Source organism: Rousettus aegyptiacus, unplaced genomic scaffold, assembly GCF_014176215.1.
Source record: "Rousettus aegyptiacus isolate mRouAeg1 unplaced genomic scaffold, mRouAeg1.p scaffold_m13_p_9, whole genome shotgun sequence".
In the NCBI taxonomy this organism is placed as follows: Eukaryota; Metazoa; Chordata; class Mammalia; order Chiroptera; family Pteropodidae; genus Rousettus; species Rousettus aegyptiacus.
In genome coordinates, this window is record NW_023416312.1 from 80,409,661 (window position 1) to 80,419,990 (window position 10,330).

The window sequence follows — 10,330 nt, forward strand, 5'->3', positions numbered from 1 at the left end:
CAAAAATGTGACATAGAATTTGAGAGGATGGATGACAAAACAGACCATGAATTGTTAGGGAAAATTGTACATCTTTGCCTCAGCATATTCAGTAACCAAGTAATTTATTTAAAGAGTTAAATGGTCTATATATTATAATCATTTGTGCAAATTAAATACATATTCAATATTGAGTGTCCAAGATATAAGTTCCATAAACAACACAGATAACTTTTGTTTAAAAGGTGCAATAACTTTTACCATGTGTTTGTTTCTCCGAAATACCTGTAATCCAATAAGTTATATATAAATTTCAACTATAATTATGGAATGTAGCTAAAAATATTTTTTAATAATTATACTTTCTGCTTGTGTCATTTTGGGGTATTAATGCATTCATTACCTCATAAAAACTGCTGTTTAAATAGATATTTCCATGGTGATAAACTCCCTGTTTTAAAATTAAAGAAACATTAGGGTCTTTTTTCAAGGACCTAAACATCTTTTGTCACACACTTCTTGGCTTTATAAAATTTTACTATATCTCTCACGCCTTGCATCTTCCTAGATTCACAAGTCCTAATGTTGTTGCCTGGGTATGTTTGTCTAACCAATCATTTTATCATTTTAGTTTCCCTTTGCCAAGCTTTTTCCAGATGAGTTTCTTCAAACCCTCCTTTAGTGTTCCATAATAAAATGCCTGTCCAAGTGAGATACTTTCTTGATAGATACTACAAAACATTATATCAGGAAGCAATTATTTCTTTGTTAACTATTTATTATAGTTCTTGCGAGGGTATGACAGTGATCATCTATTGACTATGTGTAATTATGAGTAGTGGCATAGCTTCTATAGGAAGTAGAAATAGTACTTTAACATATACGGAGTATAATTTTACTCAAAAATTTAATGAGAGAATTATACATAAGAATAAATATCAGTATTAATATTTAAATTCAAGTGGTTTGTAATAATGATTTGTCAGGAGTAGGAAGTATAGAATCCAAACGATATTTAAAAATTGTGACATAAATTAATCTTGTGTAGACACAAATTGGTTAAGCTACCTATAATTATATATTTTAAATTCATCGTATTTGAAGTATTGAATTTCTGCTTCATTTATAATTAAAAGTGAATGAAATGCAAATAATATTTAAGAAACCGAATATAAAATTAAGAGAGAAAACAAGGATTTAGTTTGAACTGTGGTATTCTACTACTTGGTTGTTAATTTGTTCCATGACCTTTAGTCAGTTATGACACTGTGTCACAGAGGATATAACCTGCTTCACAGGGGCATGCTATACTTTAATTGATGTGTGTTAAGTGTCTAGAGTTATTTTAATGAAACCTAGTATTGAAATGCAATTATTAACATTTAAGATAATGAAGTTAGTTTAGATAGTTTAGCCAAGACTGGTATGAAGATGATTTCTAAGTTCAAGAACGAAAATTCGCTGGTGCAAAACATTTTAAAAATGAAACCATAACTGGCTTATTTGCTGACCTTAGCAGCATCAGGGCTTGGAGTTAATTGCTTTGTCTCTGATCAAGTGCTTTGCAATCAGTGTGAATTACTACAGAAATGCTAGAAGATAATTTTGCAAAAATGTCAAAAATTCAAGGTTTGGGAGAACTGCATAAGCTAGAAATGACTATTGATTTTGTAAAGGTTGGTAAATTACTACTATAACGCCTTACTTTAAAATAGATTGCAAATCTTGCTTTTTAAGCTAAATCATCTTTGATTTTAAAATTCAGGAAAGGTTTATTGTATTATCTGCATTAATTTTATCCATAAGAAATTTAGGTCATATGCTTACCTAGTAGAAACTAGTTGTGAAATTCCCAGTAGAACTCTTCCTTCTACTCAACAATTGATTCCTGTCTATACAATTCAGCAGGCTTGTCTTCATACTCAGAGAAGAGACTAGACTAGAAATAAGTTTTAAAAAGAGAAAAAAATATATTATTTTCTTGAAATGACAAATATAACAAAAAGAAATATCAGAAAATGTTCTGATTAATGTGCATTCAATGTTAAGAACTGTCATACTTACCTTTCTCATTTTAAATTATTTTTAATTGATACCAACTGGTTTTTAATAGCAAAAAATGTCTAGAACAGAGTCACACAAACTGAAAATTAAAAGCTTCAATTTTCTCCAATTAGATCTTAGTTTTTAGTAGCAATGTAAAAACTTTCAGTGCTTTTAAACATGCATATGTGGATAATGCAGCTCCTCTAGTTAAGATGACAGAGTAGGTAAATGTTGTGCTTGCTCCCTCTAACAACCACATAAAAAATTACAACTAAACTGCAGAACAACCATCATTAAGAATCACCTGAAGACTAGCTGAATAGAATTCTTATAACTAGGGATATACAGAAGTAGTCACATTGAAAGTGATAGAAGGGGTGGTGATATGTAACATTCTGGTATCACAGAAATGAGTTATGCTTAAGAAACAAGAGGGCAATATGTGGAGACAGAAAGAAATCTAATCATGGACGGTGAGCACACAACGCAATACATATGTCTTACTGTTGAATTGTACATTTAAAACATACTGGATTTCGTTAACCAAAGTCATCATAATAAAAATAAATAGGAAAAATAAATAAATAATTTTAAAAAAAGAAAAAGAAGAAAGATATCTTGGAAATCAACCCTGAAAAGTGACAAGTCTCAGTCTCACACCAGGCTTTCCAGTTGAGCATTGAAGTACTGAGAAAAGAAGTCCGCATAACATCTGGCTGTGAAAACCAGTGGTGATTGTGGCAGAGTGAGATGGAGGGCTGTTAGAGTCCTAGACATTTCTTTAAAAGGGCCTGAACATTAACCTACTCACTGATGAACTCACTCACTCTGAGCTATAGCCCTAGAAAAGCATCTAAGAAAGTGCCAAACACATATGGGGAGAAACTGAATTGTCTGGCTTCAGGGAGAAAGCTAGAGCAGCAGTTTACTCCTAGAAAGAAATGGTGATAGAAAGCATTGTTTCTTTGTTGAGCCCACCTCCAACTCAGCCTGCAGATGCAAACAGATGCCATATTTGAGTATCCATCAACTTAGCTAACATCATTTGCTCTACCCTGATTCCCTGGGACACTTCCTCTACTTTGGGGCTAATCCAACTCATTGCCAGTGGCTTTTTCACACAAACAGCCTGTCTTGGCTCATGCTGCAAACTTTCCAAAACTCTTTCAAAGTTCGTGAAACCTAAAAAAGCAGTGTCTAGCCTTAGCATGCTCTGAACCTATTGCTAAGCAGTCACAAGCCTATTAGTAGTGATAGCCAGTATTTATATGCAGAATAGCCTCTGCTAGGCAATTCCAAACCCATCACAAGTGTCAACTCTCTGAAGATCAATTTTTACCTCATACTAAGTAATCCTGGGAAGGGCACAGGAAACAGCTGACCATGACCTGCAACAGAGTTCCTCCCAAGAGGTTCCAGCTTTAGACCACATCAGAGCACCACTCAAAGATAGCCCTGCCCCCCCCCACAAAAACATACTCAAAGGGCAGACTAGGCAGGTGCTAAAACCCTGCTAAAGCAAATTCTGCTTCATAAGGTCATTCCTTGCACAACAGCTCCTCCATTGTAGTCAAGGCCAATTCTCACAACAAATCAACCAGAGGATCAAATAGCAGCCATGACTCAAATACAACAGGAAGACAAATACAAACCATAAAAGGAATACACCTGAAATACCTAGCTCAGGTGACCAGTAAGACAGTGTCATTGGGCACCACAGAACAACTACTACCTAAGGACACTCTACTAAAACTGGGAGACATAGCAGTTCTGCCTAATACATAGAAACAGACACAGAGAGGCAGCCAAAGCAGGTAGGCAAAGAAACATATCCAAAATAAAAACATAGAACAAAGCACTAAATAAATAAATGAATGAATGAAAACAATCTACCAGATGCAGAGTTTAAAACACTCATAACCAGTGTTCAGTGGTATTCAATGAAATTAGGAGAAGAGTAAATGAACTCTGTAAGAATCTCAACAAAGTCATAGGAAACAAAAATGGGTATAGAAAACAAAAAAGAAACAGAAACAAAGAATACAATAACTGAAATTAAGACTACGCTGAGATCACATAGTGGCTAGGCCGGGGAAATGATGGCTCCAGGAGAAAGTGGGACTTTGGATGGCAGCAGCATGGAGGAGGCATTTACAACTTTCTACAGTGAGGTGAAATAAATAGAGAAGAAAGATTCGGTTCTAACATCCAAAAATCAGATGGAAAGATTGACCCGTCCTGATTCCTCCTACTTTAATTTGAACCCATTTGAGATCCTTCAAATAGTGACGGATGAAGACATAACAATAAGGTTTCAGCAGTTGTCCATACTGGTGCATCCTGGCAAATCAAGATGATGCTTACAAAGCACAAAAGAGTTTCTAAGCTGTGGACAAAGCTTACAAGTTGCTACTGGATCAGGAACAAAAGAAGAGGGCCCTGGATGTAATTCAGGCAGGGAAAGAATACGTGGAACACACTGTGAAAGAGAGAAAAAAGCAACTACAGAAGGAAGGAAAACCTACATATGTGGAGTAGGATGATCCAGAAATGTTCAAACAAGCAGTATACAAACAGACTATGAAACTCTGCTGACCTGGAAATTAAATTAAAAGAAAGAAGCCAAAGAGATTCATGAAAGGAAGCAACAAAGGGAAGAAGAGATTGAAGCTCAAGAAAAAGACAAATGGGAAATGGAGTGGCAGAAAAACTTTGAGGAAAGTCAAGATGGTCATGTGGACAGCTGACAAAATTTCCAAGCAAATACAAAGGAGATGAAAGAGAAGAAAAATTGGACTTTCCTGAGACTACCAAAAGTAAAAATGGACCAGTGTGAGTGACCACCTGGGGTCACAGCTATAGAACCTTCCTCCAACTGTCTCTTTTCCTGCTTTGAAGGACTCATTCTTTTCTTCCACTTTCATCCAACATAGTGTATTATTTGCTTTTTTAGTTCATTCTGTTTTCAATACAATTTCATATCAATCAGAGTAAATCTTTTGTACATTGCAATGAGGAGTTTGGTTTAAAAAGAAGCCTTCTCTCACCCCCTCCCGCCAGACCAACCAGGATATTGGAAGGTGCCACCATTGGTACTGCCTTCTCTTCCCACATCCTACAACTTAATGTTTTGTACTTCACTGAATTATGATGGTTAGAAACTTCGTGTATAGTTTGTGGAAATCATCCATTTAAACACATTGCTTAAAATAGTGTTGCTGTGACTTCAGAGGCAAGCCTGGGCCACCTTAGGAAGTCCCTTTGCTTCAGTGTCTTGCTCCTGGATGTGGCATCCTTGGAAGCCCCATATCAGTGGCCACAAAGCAATCACTGGATGTCCCGCTGTCCTGTGGCGTCTGATATGTGTTCTTCCATCTGACTGACCAGTGCTCATGACATGTATCTCCAAGCCACCCCAAACTCTTCACTATCCAAAGAGCTAGTGGTTCTTCATCCCATTATCATTGTGTCCTAGCCTGTCTGCATTCAGTAGTGGCAATATTCTGTATGTGTAATAAATTTTATACCCTAAAAAAGAATACATTATAGGAAATGAATAGTACAATAAATAAAGCAGAGGATTCGGATTAGCAATTTAGAAGGAAAGGAATCAAAAAATGTCCAGTCAAAATGGTAATAAGAAAAAAAAACGAAGATAGTTTAAGGAGACTCTGGGCCAACATCAATAATACAAATATTTTACATCACAGGGATACCTGAAGGAGAAGAGAGAAAGATAATTGAAATTTAATTTAAAGAAATAATGATAGGAAACCCTTGACCTGGTGAAGAAAATAGACATAATTCCCAGAAGTTCAGTTTCTCAACAACATGAACCCAAAGAGGCCCATGCCAGTACACATAATAATTAAAATTCACAAGTTTAAAGACAGTGTGAGAATCTTAAAAGCAGCAAGAGAAAATAAGTTAGTTACCCATGAGGGAGACCCCATTAGACTGTTAGTTGATTTCTCAACAGAAACTTTGAAGTTCAGATGTACTTGGCAGGAAATATTCAAAGTGATGAAAATCAAGAACCTACAACCAAAATTATTCTACCCAGCAAAGCTATTATTTGAAATTAAAGGACAGAGAACCTCTCAGATAAGAAAAAGCTAAAGTAGTTCAGCAACCAAAATAAGTATTACAAGAAGAAATGTTAGAGGATTTTAAGAAGAAAAAAAAGTGAAGAATAAAATGGCAATAACAACAGATTTATCAACAATTATTTGAAATGTAAATAGATTAAGTGCTTCAATCAAAAGATATAGTGTGGTTGAATAGATAAGAAAACAAGATATTTTTCATATGCTGCCTACTGATGACTATCTTCAGCTTGAAAGACACACACAGACTGAAAGTAAAGAGAGGAGAAAATATGTTTAATAAAAATGGAAACACAAAATAGTTGGGATAACAATACTTATACCAGACAAAATAGGTTATAAAACAAAAGCTGTAGCAAGAGACAAAAGGATCCAGTTATCTCACTTCTGGGTATTTATTTGAAAAAATCCAAAATACTACTTCTAAGGGACATGTGAGTCCATATGTTCATTTCCGCTTTATTTACAATAGCCAAGATATAGTGGCAACCTGGATGTCCATTAATGGATGAATGGATAAAGATGAGGTGATATATATATATATATATATATATATATATATATATACATATATATGTATATATACACACACATATATATACGTATATATGTGTATATATATACATATATATGTATATATATATATATACACATATAAAACGGAATAGTACTCAGCCATAAAAATTAATGAAATCTTGCCATCTGCAACAATATCGATGGACTCAGAAAGTATTGTGCTGAGTGGAGTAAGTCAGATGAGAAAGATAAATGCCATATGATTTCACTTACATGTGGAATGTAAATAACAAAAAATCTTGTCATCTACAACAATGCAGTTGGACCTAGAGTGCATGGTGTTAAGCAGAGTATATTAGACAGAAAAATGAGTATATCATATGATTTTACTTTGCTGTGGACTCTAAAAAACAAAATAAGAAAAACAAAAAAAGAAGCAAACTTATAAAGAAAACATTGAAATGTTTTCTTGATGAGAGGGGTTTTGGGGATTGGGTGAAAATGGAGAAGGAATTAAAAAGTACAAAGTGATAGTTACAAAATAGTCATGGGCATGTAAAGTATAACAAAGAATATAGTCAATAATATTGTAATAACTATGTATGATGTCAGATGGGTACTAGATTATCAGGATGATTACTTGTAATTTATACAAATGTCTAATCACTATTTTTATGTTGTGTACCTAAAACTAATTTAATACTGATTGTCAACTTTAATTTAAAATGTAACAAAATTATAAAAGTTCACAATGTCATATTTTGTTAGGGTTTACTTTCCACTTATATTTACTAAAAATTTTAGAAACAATACATTAGCAACTGCAACAAACACCCATGATATCACTTTTCACAATTAACAAAATTATTCTATATTTGTGAAAAATTTTTTATTTATTATTTTGTGGTATATACGTATTTAACATGGAAAACATCATTTTTTCCTCAGTTTAATTCTCCTCCAAACTTTATCAGAGCATATTACAATGTGGTTTAATATTTTGTTACATGTCTTTATATGTATATATAGTAGTTTTAGTATTTACATGTTTTAAATATATATTAATGACATATTGCTTCTATCATTGTGCAATTTGTTTTTTCACATAATAATTTATCCTTATATATTAACTTTTAGGCATACAAACCTATTTCATTCATTTTCACATATATAGTAAGTATTCCATTGTATTCATATATTATAATATTCTTATAGGTACCTTTACTGATGGGCATTTAGATTGCTTTTATTGTTTTTTGCCATTACAGTGTATAAATGTCTTCTTATGCATGTGCAACTGCTTTTTGTTGGTATGTACCCAGGAGTTGAATTACTATATATATATATATATATATATATATATATATCCAGATATTATACATTGCCTTCAAAAGACCTTATGTCAATGAAAACTGTCTTTAATAACACAAAAGAGTTAAAAAATTTAAATATTATATTATTGCTTCGCAAGGAAATACAGAATAGTGTATAGTGATCAAATGTATATGTATATTTTAATTTGTTAACATTGCTGGACTGGTTGTCTTAAACCACATAAATTAATTTTTCACAATTCTGGATGTTTAATTTCTTCTGAGGCCTTTCTCCTTTGCTTGCTTCTCACTGCATCCTCACATTGCCTTTCTTCTGTGCTCATGCATTTGTTGTGCCTCTTTACATCTCTAATTTCATCTTTTTATGATAATACCAGTGAGATTAAATTAAGGCCTACACATATGACTTCATTTAATCTATATTACCATTTTAAAGGCCTTGTCTCCAAATATAGTCACATTCTTGGGTATTAAGAATTAGGAAATCAAAGTATAAATCTGGGGAAACAAAATTTAGCTCATAATATTGTGTATATATAAATTATATATAAAAATTTGTGTCCCTCAAACATATACGTATAATTTAGAAAAATAATTGGAATATTCATTTAATGAGTATAAGATTGGAATTATTTTTTTTAAATAAAAGCAGATTTCCACTTTAAAATTTAGAATAATAAATATGAGGAGCTCTATTTCTGAAAATGGAATCTGCTTTTCTCTATCTTGTAGCTCATACATTACAACACTGTCCAAAGAAGTCATAAATGTGTTCTATTTAAAACTTAAAGCCTGTTACCTAAATTTTAGAGGAAAGTTGCTAATGAACCAAACTAGCCATATAAACCCAGTTGAATTTTACAGTTTTAAAACCAAGGGAGTAGATGGTTATGTATTTCAAGTAAGATAGTACAGAGACAATACTTTAAAAATAAATAATTTTATTAATATAATTGGACAATACATAAAGGCACTCCACATGCCATTGACACAAATATTTTAAGTAGAAAACAAAGATATTTGTTCAAATTGTTAAATAAAAACTTGACAATAAAACTTTTGCTCATTTTTCTGGATATTCCAACTGAAATTCTTTTAAAACCTATGAGTCAAATGACGTATTACAGTGTTTAAGCTGTCATTCGCATTTCACTCTCCTTTAACAACAAAAAAAGTTTATCTCAGTTACTTGGGTGCCTCAGACATAAAACCTCTCTTTTATTGAAAAACATCTGATCATATCTTTGTTTAGTTTCCTGCCCCAGTTCCAATTTTGTTTTAGCTTGTTTCTGATTCTGTGTTACATTAGTGTATTTCCAATGAGAGTTTAATAAATAGAAAATAGACCCTTACCATTTTCTATAAATAATAGAAAATGTAAAACAAAAAGTTAAACTCAGTGTAACAATATTTTTCATTGAGGATGTGTTCATAGATTTGAATATAATTTTGCAAAGAGATCCTATGTGATCAATAAAATGAGATTATAGAAATACCAACAATTCAAGTTCTTTGACTTTGTACTTAGACCACCCTAGATATAGTAAACACATTTCAAATCCTAGATATTTGATTGTTGAAATACACTTTTATTTAAAAATATAAAAACTTTATTACTAGTTTTATTAAATTAATGTGAGGAGGAGGCAAGAGGATTAAAGCAGTAAATCTAACTACATTTCAGAGACTGCAATATGCTGATCAACTCTGTACCCAGGATATGAGGACACCTGCAGAGCAAAGGAAGATTTCTGTTGAGATTGCTAACAACCAATTTACCACACTTGTGAAGAGGAAACAGGAAAAACAGCTTTTAAGTGGCTGGTTCACACAAAATACAATATTTCTCCCTCACTGTTTTTACTCTGTCTCTCTCAGTGCCTTTACTCTCTGTGTCTTTACTCTACTTCTCTCAATATTCTCATCTATATCGTCTCTTTCACTCTGAGTTTCTCTTAGGCTTTCTCACTCTCTGCCTCAGAGAAGAGACCACACTATGTCTATGGATTGTTACTCCTTCTCCAATAAACTTTCCTTTTGACTCTAACTTTGGCATGTGTGTTGAATTGTTTCTACACTATCTTCCAAGAACCATCTTCTTCTGTAATGTAGGGCTTAGTCTCCCCCCACCACCTCCACCACTTGGAAAAATTTGCTCTGTCCTGTATTGAAATTAATTGAAACAATCTTTTTGCAGTTGGATAATAGAGATTGCATCTGGTAATTTTTTTTATTAGAGAGCAATCATCATTATTCGATTAGAAAGAATTAAATTACGATTAATAAAAATTAAAAATAATTATAATACAAATTAATTTCAAAGCGAAACTTACCTTTAAAAAATAAGAT

The 10,330-nt window shown here is 32.8% G+C and overlaps 1 pseudogene; it reads left to right on the forward strand.

The window, feature by feature from the left end:
- The first annotated feature begins 4,121 nt into the window (after nt 1-4,121).
- Nucleotides 4,122-4,865, forward strand: LOC107513127 (annotated as a pseudogene).
- Nucleotides 4,866-10,330: the final 5,465 nt, after the last annotated feature.